Below are 10,307 nucleotides of genomic sequence, written 5' to 3'. Positions count from 1 at the left end.
AACCGTGTTTAATGCAGAATGCTACCATTTTTATTCTTCCCATTTCTGAGATTTTGATATCTGTTTCACACTCAAGGGCGTGATTGGTAATTCAAGAAACGTTTCCAGGTGAGATGCATAATTTATTCCTTTGCTTTGAAAATACGCACATAAACAGTTCCAAACAGGTCATACTAGAAACTAGGGGACAAAAAATAAGTGTTGCCTTGTCTCTGATCTTTACATGTAATGTAGTTTCTTGTGACACAAGTTATGATGGATCCATATTAAGAGATATGTATTATGCAAGTTGGAAGTAGCTGCAAGTATTCAGTGGCATCCTGCTGCCATATTTTAGCCAAATGCCAAATAGCATCACGGGCTTCCAGATTAGCATGGTTGGTAACCACAGATATGACAGAAACAGGTCCTATGGTTCATATTTAACAGCCTATCTTCCAGTTTTTAAATTTCCAATATTTTATTGAGTTGGTTACACATATCATTGCACCCCCAAAAATTACTAAATCATATTATAGCGTTGCAGGTCACAATTCATCTTTCATTTAAATAGTAATTGATCGAACAGTTGTTAGCAGAAGAAAAGCGTTATTTATAGAAAATTAAATAAATTAAAGAGAAAGACCATCTATACAAGGAAGAATCAAATACAATGGAAGAACAATTTTGAGAATAATTTTCACCTAAGTTAACAAAATGCTCGACAAACGTATCAGATTCGGTAAATACTTGATTAAAGGTGATGACTTTTGATATATGTCAAAAAAAAAAACTTTGAATTGTCTCACCTTAAACCTGAAGCAATTTGAAATGAAGTACTTTTGAACAAAATCAATTTCATCGTTAGTCTCCTTGTAGATGAAAGAAATTGAAAATATATTATTTTGTACAGGGTCCTTTTGATTCGTTGTAGGATTTTTGTCTTTACACCTATTTCGTCAGCATTAAAAGTCTCTAAACCGAAATCATGTAAGGCTATTAGTCTATAGAACGCAATTGAAAGCCATCACAAACCTGAAAATTTGGTTATATGTACTTATAATTTTGGAATCATATTTTGCATGTTTGATTATTTGAATGTATGTTTTGCTTCTAGATGAGTTTGACAATAGGTCGACGAGGTAGAATAATTCTACCCCGAATATAATTGGAAATTTCCACTTCAGTCTTCTTTTGATCTTCTTGTTTGACTGGCTTACAGCATCACACTGTTGCTTTGTTTTTCCATCATGAAATTGGTCGTGCAATCTCGTCTTTAATCTTTCACCATCACATGCATCTGCTTAGTTTTACTTTTCATATCTTTATCCCCAGTTTGATCATTCAAGATATTTTAACAGTACCAGTCATTTTCACAACTGCTTTTCTTCGTCTCAATTCCGTCATACCATTTTATACTTTAAAACTAGTATTCGGTCCTTTTAATACAATTAATACGAGTCTGCAAACGATAAATTTTAAAACTGAGAATGGGAATTTACTGAATTTTATTTTATTAATAAAAGAAAAGAAAGCCCAAGAAAATAGAAGGAGACAAAAATCAAAACCTCTCTGAAAACAAAATGAAGTAAAGTACTCAAAGTTAGTGTTACGCTAAAATAGTTACGAGCTGATGAATAGAAGAAGAGCATGCAGTAACCATGTATATATATGTGACCACGCAGCAACCACTTATATGGAACACACATATAGTGCCTCAGCAACCATGCAGCAGAAACCACCATAACCCAAACCCACATTTTCATTAAATATATCAAACACATCAGAATTCTACCCATATCATAATTCCAAGGGCTAGGGTATGCGGAGTCACAATGTTAATTGGTAATACACATATTAGAATCGATTCAAACACATGTAAACAATTAAACAAATCTTATGCTCTAGTCATCTATTCAAACTGAACTTGATCATAAAACTCTTTTCTTGAAAGGCTTTACTATTTTAGTAACTCAACTGTCTGTCAATCACGCATTTTCCGGGGCAGAATGAAAAGGACTGCACAAACACCAAGCTAGCTGCACTCAGCTGCAGCCCAACAATCTCTTCAGTGACGACAATTCCTTATTTTCTTGCTGTTTGTTTCCCATTTGGAGTGAATAAACCCAGAAAAGTACAGACAAGTTGAATTTGAATCATCAAAAACCCTCGAAAAGCTTCTCCAAATTTGGTTTCAAACTCGAAAAAAAAAAAACCCTAAAAAAGAACTGTCTTTAGCTTTTAGCAGCATAACTATATTCCACTTCCATATGTCAAGGCTTTACAGCTTGCATGTGCTTCTCAACCTCTGCTTTTGAAATTCTGAAATTCGAAGCCTTTTGGTTAATAAGACCAAAAGTTAAATATTGACGTTTTTAATTGGATAAGCCTAGATCTTGTAGCCTAGTGTTTGGCATACTTGATCTTTTGGCCTTGATGAGATCACTTTGGAAACCAAATGCTTGGGTACTTTGCACTTCAGAATATAAAGATGGTAGAAAGGCCCGGGGGTTTTGACATGAGAGAGCGAGATTGACGGTTCAGTCCCGTTTCTAAAGTGCAAATTTCAAACCGAACCGTAGATTTTTTTTTTTATATATTTTGAAACAAAGAATTGTTTTCAGTCTAATGTATATCTGTCGATTGTTTGTTGACTGTTTGGACCAACCTATACAATTAGTATAACTTAACCATAGCCAATCTTCACTCAAAAATTAGCGCTAAATAACTCTAAAAGTAGTCAGAAATTGAGAAAATAATGAGAAACTGTGCTTAAACTGATTTGAGATTAACGGTTCAGTTTGGTAAATTTAAATTTCAAACTAAACTAATACTTCATATATTCGGTTGGTCTCGATTTATTTTTTTAATTGTTTTCTGTTATACCCCATACCTAGAGTTACCTTTACTAGTCATGACTGGAGATGAGGCACCAGAAAGAGAGGATGGACTGATGGCCGATATTGTAGTTGTGGCACCAAAAGAGAGGGGATGGACTGGTGGCCGATAGTATAGTTGTGGCACTAGAAGAAAAGGGATGAACTGGTGGCGGTTAAGATCGTTGATTTGAGATACGTATACTATGATTGTGTGTTATGACACACACACACACACACACACACACACACACACACACACACACACACATATATATATATAAGGCTCTTCCACTAAGGGATTCCTTTCTTTGGTCAGTTCAATGGATCCCTTGTGGGATCCACTTTTCGATCGCATTTCGGCATCTCAACCGTTCAGTTTTTAGGTCCTAATGTATAGATCACTTCTGCAATTTTCAGCCAAATTGATGATAGTACGTTAAGGTATTGAACTAGATTAAATCAATAGACGAACCGAATTTGTCCTACCTGAACCGTTCATGTTTATAATTGTAAATCTCAATTGTAATGCCTTAACGATTATCAATTTGGAGAAAAATTTGCAGATATAATCTACTCATATAGACCTAAAAATTGAATGGTTGAGATGTTGATATGTGATCGAAAAGTAGGTCTAATAAGCGATCTCTTAAAATGGCCTAAAAAAGAGAATACCTCACTAGAAGGACCCTGTGTGTGTGTGTGTGTGTGATTGACTTCTGAAGGGTTGCAATGTGTATTATGATATGTATATGTATAATTGAGTTCAGACGTGCTGTAAACCTCTTTTATATTTGAGTTTGGGTGTGGTATATATCATGGGGAGCAGGTAGGCTCTAGGGATTGTGAATGGATCGATGCTACCAGGAGTGTTAAGTTCGTTTTTGCAGGTTTTAGATAGTTCACTTTTAGGAGAAGTTTTTTGATATAATTTCTCCTAAGGTGGGCCCCACAGGGCCACTTCAGATTTCAGGATGAAATCCAGGGCTGATTCTATCATTTTTAGTCTTAGGTATATCTATCAATTGTATTGGTTGTTTGGACAAGTCTATACAACTAGTATAGACTTGACCATAGTCAATCTTCAATCAAAATTAGCGCTAAATAACCGTAAATCAACTTCATATCTCACCTCACTTCAATCTATCTCATTATTTTTTCAATTTCTGACTACTTTTTCTCAAGTTCTTCCTCAAAATTTCAAAAATCATGGTCCCTACCCACCTTAATCAAATTAGCATCCAATGTTTCAATCAATTGTCTCCTCACACTACTCATAATCTCATGTATCCATCTCTACTTCTCATCTCAATCAATTTCATCTCCAATTCAACTTCATTCTCAATCTCTACTTTTCTCATGGATTCCTCTCCTACAACATCAAAAACCCCTATCTCTTAACTTTAAATGTGCATGCAACATCAACACAAAATTAATCTCCATCTCCATCTACCATGACTTACAAACGAGCACCAAAACCATTCAAAGAAGGGCAAAAGGTTGATGGCTGAAAAGAAGACAAGTATTTCATCAACATCATCAAAAGAATGATAATGAGTATGGGAGCACTTCGAGAACATCGACAAGTTAATCTTTGAGACTGGATGGAAAGAAGGTCCTAGTTGGTAGTCAAAATGCACAAAATGTACAACCCTCAAGACCTTGCTTGTGATTCGTATAACAATGCTATTAGTAGCCTTAAGAGGATATAGAAATAGTTTACAAAATGTACCTAAGATTGATTGATTTAAAAAAGTATCAGCAAGTGTTCACCTGTGATGGGAACCTTGACGAGCCTTCTTTAGTGATGAGGGCATGGATCCAAGAAACTTTCTTGAAAGTTGTTGTAGAAATGATAGTTATAGATGAGCTGCCTAATAGTCACATCGAGAGGGACTGGTTTAAGTTTGTAGTGTTGCATGTCCTAGGTTTATTCTCCATGAGTGGTTGTGAAATCGTTTTTGAGGATGTTTGATGAAGAAAAGAAAAAAAAAATTAGGCAGCAGCTAGCTAGCCACTGTGTGTGTTTAACAACTGATATGTTGACATCGGTTCAAAACATCAATTACATGGTCTTGACTAAACATTTCATTGATGGTGGTTGGAAAATGCACAAAAGAATTCTAAACTTTGTGTATTCCTAATTATCAAAGAATAAGCGTAGGGAAATTTTTTGAAACATGCTTGATTGATTAGTCTACAGACAGAGTCTTGACATACCTCTCGATAATGCTCAGCAAACAATGTGGCTATTAATTACATTAGGAAGAAGATGATTAAGTAGGAAAAACTACCTGTTTTAAGAGACAAGTTTCTTCATATTAGGTGTTTAGCTCACATCTTTAACATGACAGTGAGATTCGGGTTAAAAATGATGGAGAAATCATTCGCACCGATTAGAAATGTAATGTGGTAATGGTAGGAGTTCAGCAAACATGCTAGATATATTAGTCGTGTAGAGAAGGAGGAACTGGAATGCAAGCATATTTTAAAATATGCAAACAAGATGGAATTTCCACCTACCTAATGTTGGACAAGGTCTTGAGGTTTGGTAAGCATTTGATCAAATGGCGGGAGAGGAAGATGTCAAGTATATTAGTTATTTTGATGACGATGATGAATTAGATGGGGAAGAGGAAGAAACACAAGCTCAAATTAAGCAAAAAGTCCCTAGAAAAAGGGTAGGGCCACTGAATGAAAGTTTGAAATAGATTGGGAGAGAGCTTTTGTCTTTGTTAATTTTCTCAAAATGTTCCATAATTTGACAATAAAGAAATCTGCTTCAATCACTGCAGAAAAAGCATTACATGACATTGTGGCTATTCAAGGTGAGGTTGAAGAGTTTTTTACTAAGCCTGAGTTGTGTCCTAGAATTTGGGGGGGGGGGGGGGGGGAACAGATATTGTGTGATATGGTGGTAAAGATAAGGAACAAGTCCAAATAATATTTTGGGAGCCTTGAAGACATGAACCAGTTGCTTTTGGTTGCTCTAGTTTTGGATCCAAAGTATGAGTTGCGCAACTTCTTTAGAGTTTATAAAACATGGCTAAAGTATGATGATCAATGGTCAAGGACAAATCTGAAGAAGTCAAAGAGTTGGTGGTTAATCTTATCCCAAAAGTCTAAAACTAATTGTAACAATGTGGAGAGTTGTATAACTATTAACTAATGGTAGCAGCAGCTCTGGTTTAAGAAGCGTGAGTGGCAAGTTAGCTGACATGTTAGATGACTGAAAGGAGAGCTTTAAAACTCTGACAAAGTTGTTGCGGCATATGAGTATCCGTTAATCTGGCGGATACCGATTTGGATTGAGCTATCAAAGATCCATTGGGTTAACGGATTGGGTTAGGTTGGAAATTTTTATTACTAAACGGATTCGGATTTAGGTCAATCCACTCCAAATCCGCTCCATTGACCAGTGGAAAATACCCAAACCTTGCATTTGTTGTCAAGGATTTCCTAGCAATCCAAGGGCTTTTTGAAATGGTTTGATGGGAAAGGTCTGTGTTTTCAGCGGATGACTCATTGTAGTGTTGCTGTTTGAACAAATATTTGGCAAGGCTCACGTGGCAGATAGGTGGGCCCGGCCCGCAAGGCCTAATGAATGACCGCGACCAATTAGCCGCGGCACATTAAATGTTTATTGTCAAATTTATGATCGAAGATAACGTGTGCAGAGAGCCGTTATTAAATCGGGAGAGATCAAATAAATCACAAGGCGTAATGAATGACCGCGGACCCACAAGTCGTAATGAATGACCGCGGCTATCAAAGAGGTTGATTGTCAGGAGAAACGTTACCAAAGTTTGGGGAAATTAATTTGAATAAGCATCAGGAGGTGTTATTGCCAATCATCAGTTACAAGACTTGATTGATTGCTCATGAAAGAATCAATCATTGATAACGTCAAAAATATCACAAACATGAATACTGTTCTATTTGTAATCAATGCGGTCTTAGCTGTAAAGGCTGAGATTGCTTCTTTTCCTTCATTCAGTAGTTTAGCTTCACTATAAAAAGGACCATAGGATTCATTGTTAGAGGTCCTCGACCAAACACTCTACGCAATTACTCAAATTTTATCTCAATACATTTCAACATTTCTGCAACACTTATCAATCGTTACATGTTTATCTTATCTTTTTCTTTATCGGTATTTATCTTTCCTGCACTTTACTTTATTGCTCTTTACATTCATGCAATTTATCTTTTCGTTGTTTACTTTGTATGCACTTTATTTCCCACGGTTTACATTCTTGTTGGTTATCTTTATTTGCTGCACTTTTATTTTCTGTTGTTTACTTTACGTTATTTATTTTATACAAGATACAAAATCACAAAAAGAATCATCATCACTTCACTTTCACCTCAATCACTGAGTTACACAGCACTGCGGCTAGATAAAGTCGATCCGTGCTAAAGTCCTTGCATTCAAGGCAGAGAGAACCTCATGGCCGAGATCGATCCTTTCTCGACCCACAATCAACTGATCAGAAGTCAGATCAGTGCAAGATCTACAATCTAGAACAAAACCTCGCTTGGCCTACCGGCGGTGAGTTGGCACGCCCGCGCACACGTCACCACTCCAGAAGGACACGTGTAAGCCAAAGAAGCTCTCGGCCCAGTGAGCGGCAGGGATTATTTTTGAGCGAACAGTTGCATGTCCTAGGTTTATTCTCCATGACTGGTTGTGAAATCGTTTTTGAGGATGTTTGATGAAGAAAAGAAAAAAAATTAGGCAGCAGCTAGCTAGCCACTGTGTGTGTTTAACAACTGATACGTTGACTTCGATTCAAAACATCAATTACATGGTCCTGTCTAAACATTTCATTGATGGTGGTTGGAAAATGCACAAAAGAATTCTAAACTTTGTGTATTCCTAATCATCAAAGAATAAGCGTAGGGAAAATTTTTGAAACATGCTTGATTGATTGGTCTATAGACAGAGCCTTGACATACCTCTAGATAATGCTCAGCAAACAATGTGGCTATTAATTACACTAGTCTACAATCACATGCTCTGCATGTGTAAGAAAATTTTAATAGTAAAAAAAAAAATTAAAAAAAAATAGGTATCTGCAAAAGAAATAGATTCAGTGGGTAGTTATTGCAAAGAGAAAATAGTGTGAGAGAAAAGCGAGAATTGTGGGATCATTTCTTTTCAATTTTCTTAATAAAATCTATTTTATAATTGTCCTATAATGATCATTTACCCAATTTCAGCTTAAAAATTGCCCACTTGCTCCAGCATGAGTTTTTTAACCCCATTTACCCAAAACACTCTAAGTGATTATTTCCCTCTTACCCTTCTTTTTTTATTCTTTTTATTTATTTTTGGGACTTTTTTGCCCTTTCCTTCTTTCTCACTTAGAGAGAGAAGTTGTTGGATACCTTGCCGGACTCCGGTGACTAGTGGCCGGCCGCGGACTCCGGTGACCGGAATCCGGCGACCGGTGACCGGAATCCGACGGTCCCTAATAAAACCCAGTAACCATATTATTGCCCCCCAGTAATCATATTATTGCCCCCCAATAATCATATTATTGCCGTCCAGTGAATTGTATGAACTCCCAAAACCAAAATGAATACACTACAGGCACAATTGATCAATTTATAATCATATTATTGTCTCCCAATAATCATATTATTGCCTCCTAATAATCATATTATTACCCAATAATCATATTATTACCCTCCAATAATCATATTATTGCCCTCAAGTGAACCAAAATGAATACATTACCGATACAAAAAAAAAAAAAAAAAAAAAAAAAAAAAAAAAAACCTCAGTATACCAAAAAAAAAAAAACTCTGGGCACCCACCGGAGTGTGAGGCAGGCAATTCCGGTCTCTTTTGATCGAGGTTCTGGGTTCTCTGAGGCGAAGGCTTGGAAGTTGACGAGGACTTTGAGGTGGAAATGGGGTTGGGCTTCGATTGGGGAGGCTTCGAGGCGCGTCCGACTCCTCCTCCTTCGCTGCAGTCCGAGAATTTGATCTGGGCACCAGATCGGATCTACCGACAGCCGTCAGGTGGGTGGATAAAGATGGTCGACGATGGCAGAGCAGCGATCGGAGAGGTCGATGGTGGGGATTGGTTCGGCGTCGAAGATGGCAAAGCGACGATGGCATAGTGGCAATCGGAGAGGTCGGAGAGGTCGATGGTGGGGATTGGTTGGGCGTCGATGATGGCAGAGCGGCGATCGGAGTGGAGGTCGGAGAGGTCGATGGTGGGGATTGGTTGGGCGTCGGGTCGGTGAGGGGGATGGAGGAGAGACCCGAGTCTGGAGAGAGAAATCGGTGAGAGGGATGGAGGGGGGGGATAGAGAGAGAGAGAGAGATGTGTAATTTATTAATTAAAATGAGGGTAATAATGTCAATAGATGTTAGATTGGGTAAGTGAGATTAAAAAACTCTTGGTGGAGTAAGTGGGCAATTTTGAAGCTGAAATTGGGTAAGTGGTCACGGCCCCTGTCAAAGTTTTTTAATCTTTCAGGGTTAAATCTGTCAAACTTTTCAATTTTGGCTAACAAAGCCTCTTCTCTTAATAATAGTATAGATTAGGAAGAAGATGATTAAGTAGGAAAAACTACCTGTTTTAAGAGACAGGTTTCTTCATATTAGGTGTTTAGCTCACATCTTTAACATGACAGTGAGATTCGGGTTAAAAATGATGGAGAAATCGTTCGCATCGATTAGAAATGTAATGCGGTAATGTTAGGAGTTCAACAAACATGCTAGATATATTAGTCGTGTAGAGAAGGAGAACTGGAATGCAAGCATATTTTAAAATATGCGAACAAGATGGAATTTCCACCTACCTAATGTTGGACAAGGTCTTGAGCTTTGGTAAGCATTTGATCAAATGGCGGGAGAGGAAGATGTCAAGTATATTAGTTATTTTGATGACGATGATGAATTAGATGGGGAAGAGGAAGAAACACAAGCCCAAATTAAGCAAAAAGTCCCTAGAAAAAGGGTAGGGCCACTGAATGAAAGTTTGAAATAGATTGGGAGAGAGCTTTTGTCTTTGTTAATTTTCTCAAAATGTTCCATAATTTGACAATAAAGAAATCTGCTTCAATCACTGCAGAAAAAGCATTACATGACACTGTGGCTATTCAAGGTGAGGTTGAAGAGTTTTTTACTAAGCCTGAGTTGTGTCCTAGAATTGGGGGGAAAAAAAACAGATATTGTGTGATATGGTGGTAAAGATAAGGAACAAGTCCAAATAATATTTTGGGAGCCTTGAAGACATGAACCAGTTGCTTTTGGTTGCTCTGGTTTTGGATCCAAAGTATGAGCTGCGCAACTTCTCTAGAGTTTATAAAACATGGCTAAAGTATGATGATCAATGGTCAAGGACAAATCTGAAGAAGTCAAAGAGTTGGTGGTTAATCTTATCCCAAAAGTCTAAAACTAATTGTAACAATGTGGAGAGTTGTATAACTATTA

Source organism: Rosa rugosa, chromosome 6, assembly GCF_958449725.1.
Source record: "Rosa rugosa chromosome 6, drRosRugo1.1, whole genome shotgun sequence".
NCBI classification, from domain to species: domain Eukaryota; kingdom Viridiplantae; phylum Streptophyta; class Magnoliopsida; order Rosales; family Rosaceae; genus Rosa; species Rosa rugosa.
Note: the sequence above shows the minus strand (reverse complement) of the source record.